We start from the raw sequence: 11,787 nt of genomic DNA, 5'->3' as shown, positions 1-11,787 counted from the left end.
TTGGAGCTGGGCTCCTCTCGTTTGTGCTTCAGACTTGATTCTAGATCCTGCCCGGTTGTGATGTACCTTCCTGACTCAGAGAGGCAGTCATTCGTGTGAGCTCCATTGAGATGAAATCCTTTATTCTTTGCTGAGCACAGGGCTTGCAGAGCCCCAAACGCAGTGCCTCAGCATCCCTGGGAGGGAGTGCCCTCTGTGTGAGTGTGTCTTTGGAGTGATTCCTGAAGCAGCCCAGCATTTACACTGAGGGAGCCAGGCCAATCTTGTTTTTACTCCGATCGAAAACTGTGAAATATGCTCTCAGGAAGATGTCACTCAGGACCCAGGTCTCTGAGGGGCTCATGTCTTCCATGCCCCCATGACAGCTAATAAAGCAGATGTCTTTAGAAACCTGGGGGAGACAGAAATACACACCAGGCAGCGTGAGCACTTACCTGCCATCCCCCTCAATATCCAGAGCAGAGAGCTTTCCCATTTTTTCCCCTTCTTTGGGAAGAATCAAGTGGCTCTCATAGCAGCTGCAGTAGTGAGGGTATAGGAAAAAGAAGGGCCAAAACATGTGAGAGGGGTGTGGGGAGGGGAGGATTGGGAGTTTGGGATTATCAGATGCGAACTAATATTTGATATTTAAATAACAAAGCCCTACTGTATAGCACAGGTAACTGTATTCAGTATCCCATGATAAACTGTAATGGGAAAGAATATAAAAAAGAGCTGGTATATATTTGTGGGCTTCCCTGGTGGCTCAGTGGTAAAGATTCTGCCCGCAATGCAGGAGATCGATTCCTGGGTTGGGAAGATCCCCTGGAGGAGGACTTGGCCACCCACTCCAGTATTCTTGCCTGGAGAATCCCCTGGATGGAGGAGCCTGGTGGGTTGCAGTCCATGGGGTCTCACAGAGTTAGGCAAGCTGAAGCGCCTAAGCAGCAGCCGCATTATGTATTTGAATATATATAAAACTGAGTGGCTTAGGTGCAGAGCAGAAATTAACACAACATTGTAAATCAGTTCTACTTCAATGTATTTTTTAAAAGAACAAGAATGGCCCATAGTTCCCCTCACATACTGCTGTTTCTTTCCTTCTGACTCCTGCCCTCTTTTTTCTCTCTGCTAAGAATGCCTGTTTAGCTCTCCATTGGCCACAACCCATTATTTTTTCTAAAAAAATGTTTAACTTTTTAATGGAGGATAGCCAATTAACAGTATTGTGATAGTTTCAGGTGGACAGCAATGGGACTCAGCCATACGTATACATGTATCCATTCTCCCCCAAACTCCCCTCCCATCCAGGCTGCCGCATAACACTGAACAGGGCTCCCTGAGCTACACAGTAGGTTGTTGTTGGTTACCCATTGTAAATAGCATTGTCACAATGCATTCTTTATACTGCTCTCAGGCCATCCAGGAAACTTTTCTGGTCTCACACTCACATTATTTGGCCACTCCAGACTGGGCTGGGTAACTTATCCTGAAGCTCCCCTGGTCTGTATCCCTTATCACCTGTCATCTGCCCCTGGACCCCTTTGTACAGCACCCGGGGCTACCATTTGTAAGGAATCCAATACAGATTAACTCAACCCAAGCAGGCTTCCTCGTTCCTCCATGAGGCTGGGGTGTTTAGAATTTCTGCAATTCTGTCTCTTCTTCCAAGCCTCCTTTGAGCCCATTGGCCTGCTCTGAACAGGGAGCTGAGATGAAGCCTCCACCCTGTGCTGGGGCTGAGCAGTCACAGTGCATCCTTTATTTACCTTAGCGTCCAACCTCCCCACAGAGGGGTCAGAACCCCAACTCACAGAGTGTGGAGTTGCAGTGAAGTTCTAGGGTCAGCATGTAATTTATGATCTCAACCTGGAGTCTTTTGAGTTGGGAAGGGGAGACTGTTGACCCCTACGGTGGGACAGCACAATGAGACTGTCCCAGACATCCTTCTTGTCACCTGTTCTATTTCAGGGGTTGCTAGAGCTGACTTTCCATGTTTCTGCATCTGAGGTCTCTGGTTGAACAGAAGCTCTGTGAGGACTGAGGCCCTCAGTGTTCCCCTCTCCTTGTGACTCCCACCATGCCTGCATGGGGTGGTGTCTCCACATTTAGTTCAGGAGGATGGATGTCCCAGACTGCCCTTTACTCTCACGTGGTTGGTTTTGTGAGAGGCGCTGGCCCAGCCACAGGGGCTCAGCAGCATCTGCCATGGTGCGGCTTGGCCTGTAGAGGGCCCCTTCCCCCCAACGGCAGCCCAAGAGTTCTTGCAAATCCCAAATTTGGGAACCAGCCCCCAAAGTTGTCCTCTCACCTTCTGGAGGTAGTATTTAGGGGACACTGGGAAGTCCATGCCATTGATAGTGAAGATAATAGGAAGCAGGGTCTTGGCACTGTCACATGAAATCAAGCTGTGAAAGAAAGCAGGAGGGAGGTTGGCCCAGGTGATCCTTGGTGTGTGCAGAGCCCAGGAATGATCCTGTGGCATGACCCTTCACCTGGTTTTTCTCCTTGGGATTGGGGTTGATGTGTTTGAAGATGTTGTGGCCTACTTGAGCTGGGCCAGCCAGCACTGAGCTCCCACTGTCCACAATAGCCCGACATCTGCCAGAACAAGCAGCCACATTTTGTTTATGGAGACGCTGAGAGACAGAGGGACAAAGCAGGCACCAGGATCACTCTGAAGCCTCTTCAGTGACTGCCCCCTGGCTGACTGTCTCCTGAAAAGCCCTTCAGCTCTTGCCCTGACTCAGTTTTCTTTTTCTCTGGTCACATCATCTTTTTGACTTCCTTTCAGTTCTTGCAGGCACCAGGCTCTTTCGTGTCTCAGAGCCTGGACTTGTGCTGGTGACCTTCCTAGAAGACCCCATCTCCTTGGCCTAGCTAATTTTTCTTCATCTTCCAGGTTAATTGCCACTATGTCAGGAAAGTCTTCCCCCCAGACTAGATCAGGCTCCTGTCCTAGATTAGAGTCTCTGTAGACTCTTCCCCAGGTCTAGCATGTACCAAGGTGGTAATTCACTGTGTGTGAACTTCATTTCATGTCATTTCATGCACGTCTGCCTCACTAGATGTGAGGGCAAGTTGGATCCTCAGTGCCTCCCTCAAGTGCCCAGCACACCAGGCGATGCACAATGTGTGTCTGTTGAATGAATGAATGAGGAACACCCAGAGACCTGTATCTGTGTCTCGCCAACGATGGGTCGGCCCATACAGTGAAGACGCAGGTCTCTAGGACAGCAGATGGTCAGAGTGTGGGTAAGTTTGTCTCCCAGCACTGCCCCCTCACCTGGCTCAGATCCTGAGGCCCCTGCCAGGGGAGCGTGAGCAGACCCAGGGGCCTCCAAAGAGCAGGGAAGCTGTGGCCTGAGGGCATCACAGAGAACCCCATCAATTATTGCCCCTTGTTCTCAGGCCACTCCTGCACCCCAGCTTCCTGACTCAGTCACAGCCCCTGCCCCACTGTGTGCTCAGTTTGGGTGGTCAGTAGCCCTGGTCAGGAGGGGTGTCTCTTTTTAAGGGTTGCTCTCAGGTCTCAAGACTGCAGCCAAACTCTCTTCGTGCTGGGTAACTTCTCTCTGAGGAGACCAGTTTTCCCGGTGCTTCAGCTGGCAATTCTGTGTACTGAGAACACTGTAGGTCCTGTGTGGCCCTGCTCAGTAGGTCATCTTCACACAATCCTGTTCAGGTTGGTGAAATGCCTCCTGATCCTCTTTTCACCACACTATAGGGTCCTCTAGCCGGGCTCCCCACCTCACAGCACAGGGGTGCAGCCCTCCCCCTGCTGCCCAGGCCTCTCTGGACCCTTTCAGGATCCTGGTGAGAGGCCCGATCAGCAGTCCTGAGGCAAATGAACCCGTGGGTGGTGTGTGTTCCTGTGTGTGTTTGTGTGCATCTCTCTGTGTTTATATGTTTGCCTGTGTATGTGTTTATATGTGTCTCTGTATGTTTTTATGTGTGCATGCGTGTGGAGCACGTCTTTATGTGACTGTGAGTGCATTTGTGTGTGTCTGTATGTGTCCATGTGCATGTGTGGGAGGATCATTTGGGGTGGCCCTCAGAGGGGGAGGCTTACCGGTTCATGGTTATCTGCCATAAGCGGGCTTGGGTCACTGGTACCCACTTGAGAGCCCCGTTATGGTAGGCGTGGTCCACCCCACCAAGCATCAGCAAGCTGCTCTTCAGTGGCTCTCTGAAGAGAGAAGGAAGGAGGGGCTCACTGGAGGAGAGTAACACCAGGCGCTGTCTGAGGACTGTGCTTCTTCACCCATCAGAGGTACTACTACCGTCTCCATTTTACACATGCGGAAACGGATGCTTGGAGAGCTTGAGTACCTGACCAGGGTCAGTCCCCATCTAATGAGTGTCACAGAAGAGGTTCGAAGCTGGGCAGTCTGGCTCCAACCAGGCCTAGCTCCGACTACCCATCCTTCTGAAGAGGGTATGGACCTTTCCAGCCACCTGAATGCTCAGATACACCCTCAGAGGACTCTCTGCTGGAGGGGTTTGGCTTCCTCCTTGTCTAGCCTGTCAGTTTTCAGGAAATCTGATGTCTGAGGGAGCTAAGAACATAGGTTCAGGCTCACCCAGGGTTGGCTTCTCTTGCCTGTGACCTGTGCTGTCTATGGGACTTCAAGCTGAGCACGCTGCCCACCTCCACTCTCCCTGTCTTGAAATTCCTAATATGTTTTGAACAAGGGGTTCCACATTTTCATTTTGCACAGGCTCCTGCAAATTCTGTAGCTTGTCCTGGGTTCCCGGTGAAATGTTAATGAGGAAGGAAACATTCCCACCATCCCTCTCCTTCTGCATCAAATTCATCAGCAAATCCTGTTACTTTTTCCTCCAGCCATATCCTGGACCATTTCTCTCCCTCCTTCTCCATCCCACTGGACCAAACTGCACCCTTGAATCCATGAGAATGGTTGTGTTCCGATGAAACACAACCTTTTTTTATTGACAAAAACCCAGTGATGGAGCCATTTGTGATCCTGGGGCCGTAGTTCTCCTCGACTAGACTATCCCTCAGGAATCTTCTGGATGAGGTGGCCTACGCTTTTTCATGCAACTGAAAGCATCTTAGAGCTAGTTTGGAGGAAGGGCTTGTCCAGCTCAGACTTACCTGCTCAGGAACAAGGCAAAGACAGGTTGAGAAATGACTCCTTGTCTCTTCAGGTTGTCAAAGAGAGGGGTGGCTTCATGCCTGGCGAGGTTGGGGTAGGCCAAGCCCAGGATGCCATCATAAGGTGAATTTTCCAGGAACCCACCAATCTGATTCTTGGTCAGGCCAATTGTCTGGTTCCTGGCAGCAGCTGTCCCAACCTGTGAGACAGGAGAGTGTTCCCACATAAAGCGCTGGGAAGCGAGGCTGGGCTGTTTGGTGCAAATCCCATTAGCACTGCAGAGAAGAACTGAGGCCTCAGTTGACCTCAGATGGGTAGGACAAGCTGGGATAGGAATTGGGCTTCCATTTGTGTGGGGCTGTGGATTTTAACAACACCTGCTTCTCCTGCAAACACCATCTGAGTGAGCCAAATTGATCTCATGTCTTCTGTACGGGTGGGGCAACCAGACTCAGGACAGGACTGAATGGTCCCCCTCTAAGGATACAACGAATAGAGAGCAGACTAGTCTTCTCTTTGGCAACACTATGATCTGATGGGCTTCCCTTGTGGCTCAGACAGTAAAGAATCTGCCTGTTAATGCAGGAGACCCAGGTTCATTCCCTGGGTTGGAAGGTTCCCCTGGTGAAGGAAATGGCAACCCACTCCAGTATTTTGCCTGGAGAATTCCACGGACAGACAAGCCTGGCGAGCTAAGTCCATGGGGTTGCAAGACTGAGTACTAACATTTTCACTTTCGTGATCTGATGACAAACATGACCTGAATTCATTGCAATGCATTGTGGATTCTACATGTGCCCAGGCAGGCAGAAGCCATTATGCAATGTCACTGGCTGGGTTCTAATGAAAATTCTGCCTGGATAGCAGGCTTTTGGGGACATGCACACTTGTGTGTGTGTGTGTGTGTGTGTGTGTGTGTGTGTGTGTGTGTGACAGAGAGAGAGAGAGACCGAGACAGAGAAACACAGGGAGGGCATACTCAGGCACTTTGTGTGTGTGTGGGGGGCAGGCCATAGTTTTTATTAGTCTCAAAGGCCCCCTAGAGTGAGAACCCTTTTATCAGACCCATCTTACATCTGTGACACCTGATTCCCCTGCCTGGATATCTGAAGCTCTGTGCTGCCCCAGGGGCCCCAGATCAGTTTTATCCTCTCCCCAAACCCACACCTACTTGAGTCCTGAAGGTCAGCGAAGCTCCACTGAAAAAATATGTGACCTTGGCAAGGCCCTTGCTCTGTGCACCTCATGTCCCTCGTCTTTATCCTGAGCTGATAATAGTACCTCCTGCCTGGGGATGTTGCAGGATGAAACAAGTTATTACCACGAAAGTGCCCTGTAGAGCCTGTGAATATAAAAGGGGGTGCTTTATTGCCCCTTCTTCCTACTCCAGCAAAATGAACGTTGGGTAATGGAGATGCAAGTCCACATCCCAAGCCCCTCTCTGGGGTTCATTGTTTTGGGAGTTTGTGTGTCAGCAGAGGAGCTGTCTCCCCAGGGACAGGGCCCTGCTGGGCAGGTGGCCAGCCACTAGGGGACTTTCAGAAAGACAGTCCCTCCCAGCTGGTCATGCATCTGTTTTGCAGGCAGTGGTTGCTCCCAGGGCCAGCCTGGACTCAGCCCCTGGTTCCCCCATTATCCAGATAGTTTCACTGGCAAGAACTCTTGTTATCTTTCCAAAGCCATAGTGGAGGTCGAATTTCCTCCACTTGCACTTGGAAGGTGGTGGACATCTTGGGGTCATATGTCTGGTATGCAACTGCCAACGCAAGAGATCCATATCTGTCAGATGCCAAGGATGGAGAGGGGGGAGGGGAGGACAAATGGGTGAGGGGCAGGCACTCACAGCAGGAGGGGCTTTGACAGTAGACAGAGGTCACCCACAAGTCAGACGAGCTGTTGTCAATGATGACCCGGAACTCTTGAGGTGGTGTTCCAATGGTGATGTTGCCAACATAAGCCATCTACAGGGGCCAGGGACGGAGGTTAGGGCAGACTTGGCAGTCTGGCCACCCTTGATTCCCACTGTCCTCCCTCCCTCTGGATATCCTAGGGCCTGAAATCACTTCCAACTGCTCCTCCTCACAACCTCTGCTCAGAGGTCCCTTCGTTTGAGAAGCTCTCTAGTTTCCTCTTTAAGGCCCAGTCTAGCGTCTCCTTTTTATATATAAAAATTGGAATTCCCTGGAGACTTAGATGGTAAAGTGCCTACCCACAATGTGGGAGACTTGGGTTAGATCCCGGGGTTGGGAAGATCCCCTGGAGAAGGAAATGGTAACCCACTCCAGTACTCTTGCCTAGAAAATGCCAGGGATGGAGGAGCCTGGTGGGCTACAGTCCATGGTGTTGCAAAGAGTTGGACATGACTGAGCAACTTCACTTTCTTTCCCTTTCTGGCGCCTCCATCTCCAGGTGGCCATAGGGAAAAGGAAACAAAGAAATGGCAGTAACCAGGTATGACTGTTGTATCTGGCATTGTAATGGCACTGTGTATCCTCCAAGCATTTTTATGAGTGTCACCTTTTATCAGAATGCCATGCAAAGACATGTCAAAGACCTAGGTCTGCATACAGGTTCTGTTGTGTAATCTTGGGTAAACCAGATGACCATTTGGAGCCTACGCAGATGAAGACACTGACACATATACACAGAAGAGGAGAGAGAGCAGAGAGAAGACCTAAAGCAAATGCAAGAGAAATGCTTTTCTGTAGCACCACACTTATAGCTACACAGGTCATGCACTGAACAGTTCCAAGGAGTGCCATCTTTATATAGGTCATGATGTGACTGGTACTCCCAGAGTTATGCAACCCTGCAGTCCTGACCCGTGAACCTTGCCCTCCATGGTGCCCATGATAAGAATCTCATCAATCAGTGACAGCTGAAGTTTAAGACTTCCAGGAAGTGATTATTTTCTCTTCTAAACCTGATGGGTGGAAGAATAAGAGGATGAAAAGAGAAAGCCCAGAAAGAGAGATGATGCTACTTACAGTCCCCATACTTACATGACTATGCACTTTGACAGGGCCACCAGCCTGAGGAGCACAAGCCACTTCATGCTTCTTCCTGGGGCCAAGTACTCAGGGAAGATCAAGTTCTGAGCATGCAGTGGTGACCAAGAGTAGCTAATACATATGCTTTGATCTGCCCTAATTGTCCCCTTTAGGCTAATGGTGGATCTGATAAGAAACATGAACATCTCTGTAAAACCTTTACCTCTATCAGTCTCTGTGTGTATTTGACTTGGATAATTCTCAGAATACAGAGAGACTACTGTAATCTCTGGAATGGGTGAATTTAACTCAGATGACCATTCTACTACTATGGGCAAAACTCCCTTAGAAGAAATGGAGTAGCCATCATAGTCAACAAAAGAGTCTGAAATGCAGTACTTGGATGCAGTCTCAAAGATGAGAATGATCTCTGTTCGTTTCTAAGGTAAACCATTCAATATCATGGTAAACCAAGTCTATGCCCCGACCAGTAATGCTGAAGAAGCTGAATGGTTCTATGAAGACCTATAAGACCTTCTGGAACTAACACCCAAAAAAGATGTCCTTTTCATTATAGAGGACTGGAATGCAAAAGTAGGAAGTCAAGAAACACCTGGAGTAACAGGAAAATTTGGCCTTGGAGTATAGAATGAAGCAGGGCAAAGGCTAATAGTGTTTTTCCAAGAGAACGCACTGGTCATAGCAACACCCTCTTTCAACAGCAAAGACTCTACACATGGCCATCACCAGATAGTCAACACCAAAATCAGATTGATTATATTCTTTGCAGCCAAAGATGGAGAAGCTCTACACAGTTGGCAAAAACAAGACCGGGAGCTGACTGTGGCTCAGATCATGAACTCCTTATTGCCAAATTCAGACTTAAATTGAAAAAGTAGGGAAAACCACTAGACCATGCAGGTATGACCTAAATAAAATCCCTTATGATTATACAGTGGAAGTGAGAAATAGATTCAAGGGATTAGATCTAATAGAGTGCCTGATGAACTATGGACAGAGGTTCGTGACATTGTACAGGAGACAGGAATCAAGACCATCCCCAAGAAAAAGAAATGCAAAGGCTGTCTGAGGAGGCCTTACAAATAGCTGTGAAAAGAAGAGAAGCAAAATGCAAAAGAGAAAAGGAAAGAAATACCCATTTGAATGCAGAGTTCCAAAGAACAGCAAGAAGAGATAAGAAAGCCTTCCTCAGTGATCAGTGCAAAGAAATAGAGGAAAATGATAGAATGGGAAAGACTAGAGATCTCTTCAAGAAAATTAGAGATACCAAGGGAATATTTCATGCAAAGATGGGCTCGATAAAGGACAGAAATTGTATGGACCTAACAGAGGCAGAAGATATTAAGAAGAGGTGGCAAGAATACACAGAAGAACTGTACAAAAAAGATCTTCATGACCCAGATAATCACAATGGTGTGATCACTCATCTAGAGCCAGACATCCTGGAATGTGAAGTCAAGTGGGCCTTAGGAAGCATCACTACCAACAAAGCTAGTGGAGGTGATGGAACTCCAGTTGAGCTATTTCAAATCCTAAAAGATGATACTGTGAAAGTGCTGCACTCAATATGCCAGCAAATTTGGAAAACTTAGCAGTGGTCACAGGACTGGAAAAGGTCAGGTTTCATTCCAACCCCTAGGAAAGGCAATGCCAAAGAATGCTCAAACTACTGCACAGTTGTACTCATCTCACATGCTAGTGAAATAATGTTCAAAATTCTCCAAGCCAGGTTTCAACAGTACGTGAATTGTGAAATTCCAGATCATGCGGCCTCTAAATTCCATTCCCACCCTAAGGTCCATGGGTTGTGGAAGAGATGACTGATTTCAGGACTGGGCCAAGGAATGAACAAGATAAGCCTGAGAATTTTGAAGGACCAGGAATCTGAGGGCCTTCGAAGATTAGCAAGAGCTGAACAAAAAGTTTAGGAATCCATTTGATGAGGCTGAAAATGAGATAATTTTAGCATCAGATCAAATCCAGTGAAACAAATTAAATATATAAAAATTCAGGAGTTCCAAATGTTAATCGATAACATGTAATTTGTCACTGTGGCAGATTGCTAGGGCACAAAGTCACCGCCATGGACACTGAGAAAGGGAAATAATCACCAATATTTATGCTATTTTTGTTTGTATGAAGCATATTTCATGTAACTATAAACATTTGAAAGAATGCTCTTATTAATTGAAGATTTCCAGGAGTTAAATTCAGCAGTGGTAGAAAGAAGAAACCATTGTTTCGCAACATTCTCATGAATTAGTGGATCTTGGTCAAGATCATCCATGGATGATAAAACCATAAGATGAAAGGTCAAAGGTGAAGTTTATAATGCATGCATGAGGTTGCCAACATCAGGACCTGCTGCATCTCAGCATACATTAAAGTGAGGCAACTAGCGATTATGTCTCTTAAGAGATGCCATAAGAAATATATGTAACTACAAATTAAATGTTTCAATAAAATTTGTTGAACACAAGTCTAGATCTAACTACCAGTTTTCAGGGAAATACATAGATAAAGGAAGAGAGAAGCAATCCTCTAAATCAGCAGTGTCCAGCTTTTTTTGGAACTAGGAACTGGTTTCCTGGAAGACAAATTTTCTAGAGACGTGGTAGAGGGGGTGATTTCTGGATGATTCAAGGGTATTACATTTATTGTGGACTTTATTTCTGTTATTATTATGTTGTGATATATAATGAAATAGTTATACAACTCACTAGAATACAGACTCTGTGGGCGCCCTGAGCTTGTTTTCCTGGAATGAGACTATCCCATCTGGGGGTGATGGGAGAGTGATGGGGAGTGGCTGAAAATACAGATGAAGCCTCACTTGCTTGTGCGCCACTCACCTTCCGCTGTGTGTCTGGTTCCTAACAGACCAAAGACTGGTACTGGTCCTGGCATCGGTGTTGTGGACTCCTGCTCTCAACACAAGACTTGGGACTTTCTATGAGGCAAATCACCTACCTCCTCTCACATTTTAAACAAATAAATGGTATAAAAAGAAAGGGGGAGAATTTTATTTATTGAAAGTCTTAGAACAACCCAATGCAACATCCAAATATTCATCCTCTAGACCTAGATTTGAATAACTAAACTATAAAGGACTTTTTTTTTTTTAGAGGATTAGGGAAATTTGAACATGGGCTAGATATCAGATGTTAATTTTATTTGGAAGAAAATAGCATTTGTGGTTATGTACATTTTATGAAATGGTACTCTCTTCCTTGGGGTTCCCAGGAGGCTGAGTGGTAGAGAATCTGCCTGCAATGCAAGAGGCATTATTTTGATCCCTGGGTTGAGAAGAGCCCCTGGAGGAAAAATGTTGCAACCCATTGCAGTAGTTTTCCCTGGGAAATTCCATGGACAGAGGAGCCCGTAGACTACAGTTCATGGGGCCACAAAAGAGTCGGACTAAACAACAACAACAGCAACAACAACAACAGCAACAACAACAACAGCAACAATAACAGTCTCTTCCTTAAAATACGTTAGCAAACATGAATACATAGCAAAAACCAACATTTAAATGAGGGTGTGCTTTGATCTAAAGAAATAGATCTGAGTATTTACTATGGATTGAACTGTGTCCACCCTAGAGTTGAAATGTTGAACCCTTAACTCCTGATGTGATGATTTTAGGAGGCAGGGCCTTTGGGAGATCATTAGGTTGA

The 11,787-nt window shown here is 47.1% G+C and overlaps 1 pseudogene; it reads right to left on the bottom strand.

The window, feature by feature from the left end:
- Window positions 1-238: 238 nt before the first annotated feature.
- LOC138426668 (pepsin F-like) lies at window positions 239-7,941 on the bottom strand (annotated as a pseudogene).
- Between the last annotated feature and the right edge of the window lie 3,846 nt (window positions 7,942-11,787).

Source organism: Ovis canadensis, chromosome 21, assembly GCF_042477335.2.
Source record: "Ovis canadensis isolate MfBH-ARS-UI-01 breed Bighorn chromosome 21, ARS-UI_OviCan_v2, whole genome shotgun sequence".
NCBI lineage: Eukaryota > Metazoa > Chordata > Mammalia > Artiodactyla > Bovidae > Ovis > Ovis canadensis.
Note: the sequence above shows the minus strand (reverse complement) of the source record. Positions and strands in the feature narration are given on the sequence as shown.